At 44.6% G+C, this 15,443-nt stretch overlaps 1 long non-coding RNA gene across 1 annotated transcript in view; it reads left to right on the top strand.

Moving 5' to 3' along the window:
• Nucleotides 1–10,754: 10,754 nt before the first annotated feature.
• Nucleotides 10,755–15,443, top strand: part of LOC119331654 — a 7,898-nt gene continuing 3,209 nt past the window's right edge. Inside the window, exon 1 of the long non-coding RNA XR_005160608.1 lies at nt 10,755–10,867. This is a non-coding gene — a long non-coding RNA (uncharacterized LOC119331654). The remainder of the gene's footprint in view (nt 10,868–15,443) is intronic.

The raw sequence follows: 15,443 nt of genomic DNA, 5'->3' as shown, positions 1-15,443 counted from the left end.
GGAAGCCAATTGAAAATTTAGATATGCACACATGACACATTGATCATAGGGCTAATATACTACCAATATACTATGATCATTGTTTTGCATTTTCCATTATCATGCACACAAATTGAACAACAGAGCTAATATAACTACATATTGTGGACAAATTTATATACTAATGAATCAAGGGTTACTTTTGATTATGACATTCAAATTTAGATTGTGATTCTAAACATAACTAACTTCTTAATCAATGGATTCCATTTGGGCATATGACATTCAAAACCCCAATCTGAGTAGCATTCAAAAACAAATCTAATAGGGACCCAATCTAAGGCAACGAATCTGAGTAGCATTAAAAACCCCAATGTTTGAGCACTAAAAACAAATCTAATAAGCATGCATCTGTTCACAACATCTAGCATTTTTGCAATGAATTTATCCAAATCTAAAAACCCCAATCATTATAGCACCTAACATCATAGTTCGCAACATCTAGCATTTTTGCAACTAATTTATCCAACAAATCCTAGTACAAAAACCCCCATCCCCCAACCCATACAAAAAACTTCGGCCCATCCGTCAAACCAATTACTCTAACCATCTGAACTACCGTATGAATCACAATCTAACCAATGCAACTAGGGAGAAACTAACTCTACAAGCTAAGAAACTGCAAATACCTGCTGCTTCACGGCAGGTGGCGCATCGGGGCACTAGTAGAAAAAGGGCCATTTGTCCCGGTTCATAAGGCACATCTGTCCCGGTTGGGGAACCGAGACTAAAGGGTTGTTACTAATGCCCTAGGCCTTTAGTCTCGGTTCTTATACTAACCGGGACAGATGGGCCTCCACGTGGCCGCTCGGCGAGCCCAGGCACGAGGACCTTTGGTCCCGGTTGGTAGGACCAACCGGGACCAATAAGCTTCCACGCATCAGCATTTCACGGGCTGTTTTTTTAAAGGAGGTGGTTTAGGGGTTTTGGGGGTTAATTTAGGTTGGTATAGGTAGCTAATAGAGATATGTGTCCTCTCTTATCTCCGTGCTACTGCTACTGCTATGCCTAAACATGACTTAGATTGAAGTGAGGCAACATGTGGTGCATGTCGAAAGTAATTCAAATCCTAACTTGATCAAGTTTGGATTGTACTACTTTCGACATGCACCACATGCATGTTGCCTTCACTTCAATCCAATCCATGTTCAATTCACCCGCTGATATATAATAATTCTTCAGGCTCGCATCATGCATCATCATATATAATAACAAGTCTACTAATCATCATCATACAACTTCTACTCGTTATTAATAACAAGTCATACGATCATCATCCTCATAGTCATCGAACCAACCCTACTTAATTGTTCTTAGCACATGATCATCAATATTACCTAGGACCTAAATACCCTCTTAAAGGTAAAATAGCATAAAACAATATAGATCCTGACTCTCCATTATGGAGAATGGAGATCATCCTGTCTCCAATTCTTGCGCTTCGCTTCCTTTTGCTTCCAAGAACCTACTTACGGCTGTCCATACATTTTTTTTCCATCCTTTGATTCTCATGTCTCCATTCCTTTTAGAAATCGGGTATGGACAGTTGAGATTCGTAGGATGACCTGGCTGTATGTTCAAAACATTAATGCTACTTTTCTGATACATCAAATGAGGCACACAATTCTCTAGGATTATCTGTTGAAAAACATAGTAACAACTTCATAGTTAGCAATGTTGTATTAGTTTTAGAAGTATGCAAAAGATGCACGGATGTCGTAATAGTAAAAAATCTTACCAGGGTATCTTCATGGTAGTTATTGTAATTCAACACATGCACTAGTGGCACGTATTGACCATAATGTTGAGGAGTGTGATTGTAGATATTGTAATTCTCAGTGTCAGTATAAAATCCGACCAGATGATTTTTCTCCTTGTAAGTTAATTCGGAGCCATCGGTGTAGTGGGTTTTGTCTACCATCTCCCGCACATTCTTTGAAGAATGAAAATAAGCTGTCAATAAAAATAAGCTGTCAACTATTTTGAAATAAACTATGTTTGAGAAACTCAGATAGCAGTAGAATTGGAGGCGTATCAACAAGGACCCAAATGTCCATATTGTCTTGCTTGATTTCAGGATCACCAAGATCCATGGTGACAAGCATACCCTCATCAAAACCATATATCTTGCAAAGTGCTTTCCATTTTTTGCAACCAAAATGGGTTACGCTCTCAGAATTGTACAGCTTTACTTGAAAATCCACATCATGATGAGTCCTTAGGTGAATTTTCTTTGTTTCGAAACTTTCATGGTCTTCAAAAACCCATCCTCTCCAAGACATAGCGCCTTGCATGGCATGAGATAAGCTACTCTAATTGCAAAAGATGAAAATTACATGTTGAAATAGTTGTACTCATGCTTAATTACGAAAAAACACTTGTCGTCATTGCGTACCGTTTCAACATCGAAGGTCTCCTCGAGCTTAATGCTGAAGCGCCGATCATCGTCCAGGTGAGGCCTGTCAGACAAACCTCGATCATCGTGGCACCAGCTGCACTCCCCCAGGAGACATTCATCGTCTAATGACGACATCTCCTGCGTTCATCATTCAAAGATTAAACTTGTACAATTAAATATATGTACTACAAAAACTAAATTAGATCATTAGTATTCATCATGGGTTGACTATCGGTCTGTCGAGTCTTTTCTTGAAAACTCTCAGCTCACGTGGTGTATATATTCGACTCTCGGTGATGGTCGCTCCTCACTTCGTCCCCGAGTGCATTACACCAAAATGTCTAGCACAAGGGAACGAAGGAGAAGCGACCCCCACGACAACAGTCAGGATTCTTCATCCTCTCATATATATGGTGGAACTCTCCCTCACGGATTCCTCTCTGACATTTGCGACCGTCGGTGATGGTCGTTACTCCTTCTTCCCCTAGTGCATAACAAAGGTCTAGCACCCGGAAAAGAAGGAGAAACGACCCCCACGACAACAGTCGGGCTTCTTCGTCCTCTCATATATGGTGGAGACTCGACAGACTTAAAGTCAACCCGAAATATCGTTTAATTATCTTTCTAAAAAAAGATTTGGCTGGTCTCACCTCGAGGTCGGAGGGGGTCGGTGACGGGGACGACGGCGGGGATGATGGAGGGGGGCTCCTAGATTTCTGTGAAAACAAAAACCCTATAAGCTATCAACTAATCATATGCATACGCCTTGCATAGTGCTCTCCAATTTTAGCATTCAAAGTAGGAGTAGTTTTCCAATTTGAGCATTCAATAAGAAAAATCAAATCGCAAAATAAAGTAGTATTCAAATTAGGACGCATTCAATTATAAGCAAAATTACATCATCTCTTGTGTCCGTACATCGTCGAATATTATCACTAATACACCTCGAATAAGATCATACATATAACATCGCTAGTACAGCTAGAACCGTAGCCCCCGACGGGTATCGGCACGGGCGGTGGACATCATAGGATCGCTCCAGTGAGATCCCTGGAGAACCTGCCAGATATTGTCGAACCTGCCCTCCAACGCAACCATGTAGCGACGGACGTGCTCGTCCTCCTCACTGACACGGTGACGTACCACCTTCGCGGTGTCCGGAAGCATCGGCACCATCACTGGCCCACGTGACCGCCACCAAATAAGGATCGGGTCAACGACGGGCTGGCTCCTCACCAACCTACACCCCCAGGAAGGTAGCACATCCTAAAACCATCCTGACGGAGCCCAGTCCCGGACATGGCCCCTCTGATCAAGTCGGGCTCCTCCGCCGAGTCAACGACGAGGATGCGGGATAGGCATCGTCGACGTCGATGCGGGAATAATTGCTTTAACTAAAAAAATAAACTAGTTCTATTAATTTTGTTGCTAAAAATAAACTACTCCCGTAGTAAAATAAACTAGTTTTATTAAATCAAGTAATTCAACTACTAAGCACTTACTATAAATAGAATAAAGTAGTACCATGGTAATGGCACACTGTACCGTGGTGCGCCATTACTAGTTTTGGAAAAAAATGTTAGTAATGGCGCACCGTGTGTGCGGTGCGCCATTACTGGTTAAAACTATTAATGGCATACTGTGCGCTGGTGCGCCATTAATAGTTTTGGTAAAAAAATAAAAAAAGTTCTAGTAATGGTGCACCGTGTGTGTGGTGCGCCATTAGTAATGAGGACACTAATGGCGCACCTGTACATGATGTGCCATTAATGTCCATATTGGCTATAGCCCTTTTCCTAGTAGTGCAAATCATTTCTGCAGTTTCAGACTGCCCACAATAAAGCACAAACTCCTACGCGAATATGTCTCGTTGTTCCAAATAACGTGTTGATAGACCTCGGTGGAGTAATATTAAATGCAATATGGAATGTCCGCCATAGGACTTTGGCAAATGGGCAATCAAGAAAAAGATATTTGATAGTTTCATCCCGATCATAGAAACTACACCTACTAGGTCCTCTCCAACTACGCATTGCCAAATTGTTCTTGGTTAATATTACTTGTTTATGGACAAACACTACAAGGATTCCGTTCTATTGCAACAAAATTTATTGCCACAGATCTCTTTCGTTGCAATAAAATGCTATATTATCACAAAATTCTAGTTCGTGGTAATAGGATCTACATATTGCCACAGTTTCGTTTCATCGTGCTAGGTACTCACTTTGTTGCAATAGAAGCCATGTATTGCCACAAGCTGCATTAGCGTTGCAATATGGTAGTGATATTGCGACAGTTGTGTCCCGTTGCGTGAATTGATCATTTTGTTGCAATAAAGACTAGGTATTGCAACAAAGTGAATCTTCGTGGTAATATTTAGACATATAATACAACAATTTTGATATGTTGCGCTAGCCATAGATACTGTTGCAAAATACACAGCTTCTTATTGCAACAAAATATGTATTGGTTGTAATAGGGCGATTTTTTGCCTCACTTTCGTTGTGTTGCAATACTATTACATATTGCGACAACTTGTGCATCCATGGTAATATGTACAATATATTGCAACCATCCTCTAGTGTTGTGGAAAAACGAGCAGGATATTGCAACGATATTCTCTACAATGCCCCTGATTTTTTTCATTTATTTATTATACTATTTCTCAGGATCCGATTAAAGGGGCGTACTAGTTCATAGAGGTATTAACACATTTGGTACCACAAATTGCACCTACGTTGTATTTTAGTCAGATATCTTGTAAAGTGGACATCGGTGGTACCACAACTTGAAGGTACATGCGCTTGCTCGCGGACGCCCTTCACTTTAGGGTTTCTTGCACCGCCAGGGTCTCCTCCACTCGCCCTACTAACCTCCTCCGATAGCAAGGTCATCCTCGGCACTGGAAAGACAGCAAGCTCACTGCCCTTCTCACCAAGGTGAGTCATGAGCACTGGGCAGCAAATTCTCACTTTCTCTTCCTTCCTAATTTTTCTGTATCTTTCTTGATGTGATTGTATGTATTTATGTACTGTTAATAAAAATGTATAGCATCCAAAATTCTCTCACCCTACAACACGCTTCTCTACATAGTTTAGCTATCTGATTTGTCATGGATTATTCCTGCACAATGTCGTATTATTAGACAAGATGGGTCGCACTATTTGTCACCCTGAGTGAAGAATGCTTATTCCTCACCCCACCGGTAGAGCGCACCATCCAGAGCCAGCCCGTCCATGGGCTTCCAGCGACATGATTTTGGATAACCACCACCGTAAGAAAAGATGCGAGAAAGCTAAAGAAAACTTCCTTCGCCCATTCTGACCAGCCAGGCACCAAAGTAAAAAAGTTGCGAGCCTAAAGTAAGAAAATATTGTGTGCGCCCATTCGAGCCAGCCCACATTTTCCTTTTTTTTGGCTAGAAGCCAGCCCACATTTTATAACCCCAAAAGCAAAATTACTCTTGTAACTTTCTTATTACACACTGTAACATAGATATAGGGCTGACGTCTGACATAAGTAACATATTTAAGGCATGATAAATTGCAGCAATCTATCGAAATCAACCTTGTGAGACTGCAACGTAAGACTTGCCCCAACATAAGAACTATCAGAATGACCAGTGAGACCAAAATTATGCCACATAAATAAACATGTTTTTGTCAGAAATAATTGACGAGAGAAAATGTAATTTCAAAAGAAAGATCAAAGGCTTACAAGTTAGTATACTCCTAAAAACTGTATGCTTGCCTGCCAAAATCAGTACAATCTAGGCTTTTTCTGTACCAATATACGCACCGCCTTTCAAAAGACTAAACAATGTCTGGATCACGTCAACTTTTCACTCTGTGCACACCCGCGTTACCCGAAGGGGACTACAGAAGTATGTCTAACAAAACTCGAGTAAGTATCAAGTCAAATACATTGGGAAAAAACAAGATGCAATTCCATTGAACTATACACATATCAGCCAGGATTCAGCCTGCATTTCACCTCATGAGATCAGCTTGTGTATCGCCTCATGTACAGTTCAGAAGAGATTAGTTCCTTATGAATTTCTATATTTGTCAGGCGAACAAAGCCATACATTTCTCATTTCAATGGTGAGTAATTTTCTTTTAGTACCTACAATGGCAGAAAGTATTCCGTAAGTATCCCAAGTATATATAACAAAATGAGTACACGAGGAGAGAAGTGTATAATCAAAGGGAGCACATAACAAATGAGAATCATCTTCTTCATGCAGTTTTCCGCATATGGAGTTCATGAGCAGGAATACAAAACGGGCTGATTTTCACTGAACTTGTGTAGAATCACGTATTTTGAAATGGCAATAAGACATGGGCCACTACTTGAAACTGTAATCAATATTCTTCAGACACCACACTGAGTCCTTCAGCAACCATACAGAGTTCAAACAGACAGAATATTACCTATCTATTTCAGGGATTGCCTATTTTCTTCAGCAAACCATACAGAGTTGAAACAAACAGAATATTACCTATCTAGTTCAGGGATTGCCTATCTTCTATCTAGTTCAATCATGCGATTTCCTTAACTGTACTGCCGACTCTTGGTAACATAAATAGTTAGTAGTGATCCGTGATGAAAAACAGACAATGTCAATGGTTAACCAATTAATAAACCCCTTCACAGTTCAAAGACCACGTTCCCTTAGGACGAAATAGAGAATAGGAAATTTATTTAAAACCAATTCTGCAGTACTAATACGTGATGGAGAACAGCTATTGTCAATGTGTCAACAATTAAATAAATTCACATGTGTTTTTCACCCAGAGAATCCAAGACAGGAGCAACAAGTCAAGCAGCATGCACCAAGGGAGTAATTAGATTAGGATTGAGAAATATTAGTTACTTATCCGGGAAGCTGTCCACCTTTTGATGGCTTTTCCGTTCAAATAAAGATGGCTCTTGCTAGCCACTGTGTTTTCACCCTCACGCTATATCTCAAATCTTCTCATTTTCAGTGGACTTCAACTAGACAAAAGCGATCTTTCATAGGATTATTGCATACAAGTAAATTTTGATGTCCTAAGCAGAGAAATACACACGTAGGCGGTCACTTATCACAGGTCGAAGTTATTTTTTTTTGGAATCAAGAGTATGTTTTGATTCAGTTCACCAGCAGCAAGTATGAGATTATTGGTCAACTATACTTGCAACTAAAGTGGCTCCTAATTTGCAATTCTAACTATTCATCAACTACAACACGTGAGCACATGCACAGCTGTATTTGAGTTCCTTGCAAATTGCAAAAGGAAACACAGACAAGCAAATATAACTGGGCCTTTATTTACATTGATTATTAAAGAACCAATACCTGTGCACTATAGAGAAATCAAACTGAAACCTGGTTGCAGCATCAATGATTTGGGCTCTAAACAAATTTGGCAGACAACAAGTGGAATTGTAATTGCCCATGTAAAGGCTAAACATGCTGCACCGCCGCTCTTCCTCAGTCATCAATAATTCCTGGTTGTGCTCCTGCCTGCCAATAGCTAGTAGTGATCAACAAGCCAAGAGAAGCAAATCAGCAAGCTTAAACATGTTTGATCATATCCAAGACAACAAATATAAAACAAATGTAGCGTGTATCAAATATGAGTATATGACATTTGATATTTAGACTCAGTTAAGTACAAGAGGGGTGCATCGCAATGCAGAAAGCATCAAGTTAGTTCTCTTTGTCAGCATTGTTAAACGATCAAAATAAATAACAAGATATTCATCGACTAATGGTGAATTGATAAGTATATATGCTGATGTTTCTTACCCTGAGTAAAACATGATTATGGCCGTGGGAGAACCTACAGGCGTACTGTCCTCCAGCAAACCTTGACGGAGTGCCATTTTCTCGCAGTGCATACATCACCTAAATTTAACAACTAATGCTAAAGAACATAGCATATCTTTATGCTACTGACCTCCACAAATGTGTGGTTCTACATACCAATAAAACCGCAAGCAAGGAAAAATTAGTCTACTACTTCAAGATTTCAGCAGCAAATAGGTAAGCAATCGGGAGCATTTTTTCGATAAAAGCGTATGGCTCTTCACAAACACAGCAAAATCTAAATTTGCTGCACTTGCAATGAAAAATACAGAGGGAAACAGGGGGAATAATCATACTTTTGTTGTTGTGGAGGTAGTAGGTCGCACGGGAGGCAGGCAAGCCAGTCCCGGGCAGGCCAGCAGGATGGTGGAAGAGCCGGAGCAGAGCCAGTTGGCACCGGAGAGATGTCGGGCGGTCCAGCCACGCGCCCACGGGCAGGATCGACCAGCCGAGATCCACAAAGGAAGAGGCCGGCAGGCGGAAGGCGTCGAGCGGCGGGTGGCGGCCGGAGCAAGTTCAGAGGGAGAGGGGAGCGCTAGGGAGGCGCCGGTGCGGGCTGCTTCGTCGCGCCGTCATGATGTGGTTGCTGGATGCGGCCAGCGCTCGGGTCGGGCGGCGGCTGAACAGGGGATCAGGTACGAGTTGAGGTATGGAACCTGTCCATAAAGGACTAGTATTTTAAATTTTCTTTTGAGGATCTGGGGTAGTTTTTTTAAGCTTACGCAACTCCTGAAATTACAAGAAGAGGATTTCGTCATAATACAGGACTTTCATGGGAAATAAGAACTTGATGATGTAAACAAAGAAGTTGTTTCAGTTTCATCGACTAGTATTTGACAAATAACTGTGTTCATGGTGCAATCAGACCAATATACATTAGATTTGCACACCAAGAGATTCAGTAACAGTATTCTGTTCATCCAATCTGAATCACCATTAGTTTGAGGGCTACAATAGCTTTGTTTATCTCTTACCAGCTCAGTGCAAATACTGTATCCCAACATATGTGGAATGAATTTTCCAAATAAAAGTTCGGTTGCTACAAACATATTCATTTTGAGATTTCAGATGAAAGGCAGCTTCGACGGCGTCTTCGCACTTCCTCAATAACGCTTCCTCGACCGGCCAGCGAAGACGGCGTCTTGCCGGTTTCCCGATCCGCCACTAGAGACGACATGACAGTGCGTCCTCGACCCGCTAGCAGTAACTGCGTCTTGCCGGTCTCCCGATCCGTCACCGGAGACAGCATGACGACACTTGCTTGACCCGCTAGCGGCGACGGCGCCTTGCCAGTTTCCTGACCCGCCACCGAAGACGGCATTACGGCGCTTCCTCGACCTGTTAGCGGAGACGGCATCTTGGCGGTTCCTCGATCCGCCAGCGGAGAGGGCAAGACGGTGCTTCCTCGACCCGCCAGCGGCGACAGCCTCCACATCCTCTGATTCTTCCGTCGATGAGGAATCGGTCAAAACGTGTGGGTTCTTCGCCGATCTGGCCGTCGTCGATCCGCCATCGGAGAGGCCTTGTTGGAGCTTCCACGACCCGGATCCATTTTTTGACATGTCCGCCTCGACATTTCGTCAAACACGTAGCAAGTCGGCCGGTGCGCCCAACGAGTGCTGCCTATGCTCGGTCGCCGCTGCTCCCGCCCCGCAGCTCCGCCCTGCTACTCGCCCGGCAGCAGCAGCTCGGTTGAGAGAAGCCGCCCGCGCCCGCCTATGCGATGCTCTCAGTCCGCGCTGAAGCTCGTGCCCGCTCGTCGTGCTCTCGCTCGCGCAGCCACTCCTCCTGCTTCAGCTCGTGCCCGCCAGTGCTTGCGCTACCTAGTCCGGCTTTGGGTGTCAGGGTCATGTCCTGCTGCCCGGAGCTCCGAGCTCGCCTCACCGTGCCGCCGAGCCCAGCCGCCATGCTCGTCGGCGCCCCGAGCGCAAGTAGCCGAGCGCGAGGCGCCGCCCCACGCCCGCAGCTGCGACACGCACGCCCGATCTCGCGCCCGATCTTGGGTGTGTGTGGCATGTATTTGTATCGGTTGCTTCGATGTATGTGATGGTTGCTTTATAATATAAAGTGGGGGAACTCTTTTTAGTTCGTTAATTGGCTTCCTCAAATGGCGATGACTATACAAATATCGACGACGAGAACGTTACAGGAGAGGGTGCCGGATCGCCCCTCCATAATTCCCGGATTTGGTGGGTTTTTAACCACGATATAACTTTTACAAACAAATTTTAGTATTTCCTCCGTCTCAAAATAGATTTACAAACTAGAACATTCCCTCAAAAAATAATTACTTTTTTAAAATAAAAATAATTACTTCCCACCACCTAATTTAGGTGTACCGTTGTTTGCGCCAATATTTTTTAACCTCCCGCTAAAAGATCCCAAATTAGCGTCTTTGTTCTCACCAAAAAATAGCTTATATTAACCTTTCCCCTAAATACCCGCCTAACAGAACCACTCCACGGCGTCTTCACGGGAGATTGGATCTGAGCTCTCGTCCGTGGTTCCTCTGTGCTGCCGACGTCATGACGGCGTCAACACGGCGAACCACACCCGAGTTAGCTGCACGGCGTCAGGTTATTCCTCCCGATCTCCTCCCTTCCTGTAACCTCCGCTCCTCGATCTCGCCCTCCTCCCTCTCCTCTGCGCCCGCCGACGTGGGCCGCGTCTCCGTGTCCTCGGCCATGCCGGCGGCAGCAGCGATGCGGTCTGGCGTCGGCGCCGACGGAGTTCCGGTCTCATCCCCTTGCCCATTAATCCCGTGTCTGGACCAAGCACCACACCACCTCGGTGTTGCACGCCGCGACAATGCCCGCACGGGCTCAAACCCCCCTCCCCTACGAGCTCTTCCTCGATGTGCCGCTCTTTTCGTCCCTTCTCTCCTCCGCTCGCCGCTTGGTCGTAGAACTAGTCAGGGCAGGGGACAACATGGCCGCCGCCAAGCAGCAGCCGCCGCTATACATTGCCGTTGCCGACGACCGCCAGAGGAGCACCTTCCCATGCACGCGCCCCATCCTGCAGAGCGCGCTCCAGCTCATGGGCTGCAAGCCACGCCACACCTTCAAGGTCTGTCTTCCCCCATCTTGCTTGTCCCACAATCTGTCAGCTCACTTCTTTTCCCTTTGGTTCAGTCTGAATCTTTAGATTAGACTCAGTATCCTACCATCTCTGCCGCATCCCTGAACCTCCATAGCAAGCGATGTAGATCAGTTTTTTTTGGTATTCCATACTCCTCATATCCTACTTCAATTGGCTGATGGGATTAGTTCGTTACAATTAGCGAGCGCTGTACATCTGCCTCATATCCTGCTTCAATTGGCTGAACCTACAGAGTGTATTTAATTAGTATGATGTTCACAGCAGGGGTGGAGCTGCTGGGAGCCTCTGATGCACAGGCATCAGGGTCGATGTTGATTTCTTCAAGCGATTGTGTAGAGTTGTTTGGCCGTGCACCAGGTTAGGCTGACAGCGCTGCATCAGGTACAGAGACAATCCCACGGCGGCCTTGTTCGGAACTGGTTCATGGGTATACCAGGTCTTGTTCAGACGTGGCCAGGCCTTGGCGTAGCCTTGTGGGCTGTAGCCTTTTGGGTACGTTTGGTGTGGCTGGGCATCAAGGCGTCAATGCCCTTAGGTGTTGTAGGGTCACGCCGACACGCGATCACTCGACGAACCACATCGGATGGGCGACGCTGCGCTAGGCTCGGTCTTTACACCTAGCATCATCCATGCTAATCCGATCAGTCACTGACCTCAGCTCCAGCTCAAAGGTAGAGTATGACATATAGATGTAGTAAATCTTAAATCTCGGGTTAACCATTGCAAAAATTGTGCTTTTAGGCGGTATCTTCTTTAGATTTTTTTTAGTTCTATGTACAGGGGTATTCTGAAGTTGAGAATTCAGTTCATTTACTTGACTCTATCAAATGTGGATAGCCACAAGACTGGAGACGCGAGACTTTGTGTATAGTCTAATAATGTTGCAATAAGTTGCTCCATCGTCGTATTTTCCCTCCTTTTTTGCAATAATTGTTCATTCACATTTTTTCAGAAACTATTGCCAATGTACTAAGTCTTATTCAGAGATTGTCAATATTGTTGGGCGTGTCCTGCTCTCCCTCTTTTATATTTGGTTGTTTGGTCTCACACTGAAGGTGCTAGATGTAATGTGGACTCAGGGCCAGAACAGAGAAGAACCAGAGCAGCTAGACTCGGGTGTGTGTTCAAGGCAACAAATGCCCTCTTTTCCACTGAACCACCAACACATGCTAGCTCTACTCTTTTGATGTTCACTTACACAAAAAAAAGACCACACTGTATCCATACCCGTGCATGCACAAGCCCACACTGTACTACACTATTTGGGTACACACTCAGTACAATATCTTCAGCTTCTACAATGGCTTGTCTGACTGGTTATATTTGGTTTCAATAAATTAATAGGAACGCAGCCAAACACTACCGGAATAATTGGCTACCCCGACGGCCTATTCTATGCCGACGGCCTTTTGTCGGGGCCGTCGGCATAGACGGAGCTATGCTGACGGCCTAGGGAAAGCTGTAGGCATAGAAAGGTCGTCGGCATACCTCAGACTATGCCGACGGCAGCCGTAGGCATAGAAAGGCCGTCGGCATATCTCCGACTACACCGACGGCAGCCGTCGGTGACGTGTGGCCATCGGCATATAGGTGGCCCTGGTGGCCCGGCCTCAGACGGCAGCCTAACGCTGTCAAATCTATGCCGACGGCCCTCACGACGGCCGTCGGCATATGTTTTATCTGGTTTTTTTCAGGAACTGCCACATGGCAATACTATGCCGACGGTCTTGCCGTAGGCATATATATTATCTGTTTTTTATCTTTTAAATTGTTTTTATTTTAAAAATGATTAATTTAAATCTGTTTTTTATGTATTATAAGCGCCAAAAATGTTTCTGTGTTACGAAAAATAAGTATGTGATTCTGAAAAAATAAACATTGTAAAACACATTTGTGTAATTAAAAAAACATATGTTGCATTTTAAAAATGTTCAGGCATTTCGAAATACTGTTAATAACATTTTTTTAATGTTTACGCAATGTACAAAAAATTTCATGTAGTTTAAAATGTTCCGTACCATCCGAAAATGTCTAACACGTATTTCAAAAAAGTTTCAAAACTCGTATTTGGAACAATGTTAATTATATGTATAACTTTTTTAAAAAATACTAAATTTCTAGCACATTTAATATTTTTTATACATACGATTAACATGTTCTCAAATACAAGTTTTTGAAACTTTATTCAAATAAGTGGATAAACTTTTTTGGATTGTACGACACATTTTTTAAAACAACGCTAACAATTTTTTACATTGTATAAACATTTTAAAAAATGTAATCAATAGTTTTTCGAATGCCTGAACATTTTTAAAATGCAACATATGGTTGTTTTAATTACACAAATGTGTTTTATGATGTTTATTTTTTTAATGTCGCGTACCATTTTTTTGTAGGACATATTTTTTTTAATTGTCGCAAACACAAGAATATAATTTATTTTCTTACATAGAACAAGAAGGAATAGCAACCTGAAAAATGTTTATCCCATCTAGACATGTCGTGTTGTTGTGGCCTAGTGGTAATCTTAGTTAACGCTGACCACAAGGTCACATGGTCGAGCCACAATGCTCCCTTTTTTGTGTGACAGTTAAAAAAATACTTTTCGGTCCATATTACATGATATACAAATTAGGCGTGGTACTTAAACATGAATCATCATCCCTCTTGTGGTTGTCCACCTTCCCTTACACAGTCCACAGTTTCAAAACCCCACCATCTATTTTTCTTTCATTTTATTTTAGGCGTTTATATATAACATAAATAAAAAATGCAAGGGCTTATCTGCATATCTACAATGTGACATTGGCTGACAGTGGGCCCTGGCCACGCTAGCATGCCACATAGGCCATAGATACATCTGCATATGTACGGATGGTTCTTCGCGTGTCTACGAGTGTGGTCGGTGGCCTTCGGGGCTAGCTATGCCACCAAATCTTGTGATGGGTCCTCTTACATGCCACAAAGTGTGGTGGCAACTTCGAACACCTAGCACGGGGCTCCGAAGTGTGACCCCCTTCACGGACGGCGCTACCGCCCACACTTGGAGGGGGAAACATCTGCGTCGGGTTGACGTAGAGGGAATCTTGTGGTGGGTAGGGCCCGGACCTTGTTCTGGAGTCTTCACATGGACTGACCCCATCACAACGAGGTGGAGAAGTCCATTGGTCAAAGGGCTTCTCTGCATATCTACAATGTGACATTGGCTGACAGTGGGCCCTGGCCACGCTGGGATTCCACATAGGCCATAGATACATCTGCATATGTACGGTTTGTTCTTCGCGTGTCTACGAGTGTGGTCGGTGGCCTTCAGGGGCTAGCTATCCCACCAAATCTTGTGATGAGTCCTCTTACATGCCACAAAGTGTGGTGGCAACTTCAAACACCTAGCGCGGGGCTCCGAAGTGTGCCCCCCTTCACGGACGGCGCTACCGCCGACACTTGGAGGGGGGAAACGTCTGCGTCGGGTTGACGTAAAGGGAATCTTGTGGCGGGTAGGGCCCGGACCTTGTTCTAGAGTCTTCACATGGGCTGACCCCATCACAACGAGGTGGAGAAGTCCATTGGTCAAAGGGCTTCTCTGCATATCTACAGTGTGACATTGGCTGACAGTGGACCCTGGCCACGCTGGCATGCCACATAGGCCATAGATGGCGCCGCCGCCGGCACGCGTCTCCTGGGTGTGGCCCCCCTCACGGATGGCGCCGCCGCCGGCACCTGGAGGGGGGAAACGGACGCGTCGGGTCTACACAGAGGGGATGTAGATGTGGGTTTTGGCCCGGATGTTGCTCCCAGGTGTCCCCGCGCGAACCATCTCCCTCCGACGGACTTTGATCCATCGCCGCCCCCACCCCAACCCCCACCATCGATGACCCCCTCCCCCTTCACTCAGCTGACCTACTAAGCTCCACATCGAGCACGCGAGGCGGCGGCCATGCGCTCCCACACCCGCGACCAGGCCACGGCCTCGGCAGACGAAGCTGCTCGAGTTCGGCGCCTCCCCTCTCCTCTGTGTGGTTCGCGGAGAGGAGAGGGCCGAGTGGTTAAAAAGAC

The sequence above is a fragment of the Triticum dicoccoides genome, chromosome 7A (assembly GCF_002162155.2).
Source record: "Triticum dicoccoides isolate Atlit2015 ecotype Zavitan chromosome 7A, WEW_v2.0, whole genome shotgun sequence".
Classification (NCBI taxonomy): Eukaryota; Viridiplantae; Streptophyta; class Magnoliopsida; order Poales; family Poaceae; genus Triticum; species Triticum dicoccoides.
Note: the sequence above shows the minus strand (reverse complement) of the source record. Positions and strands in the feature narration are given on the sequence as shown.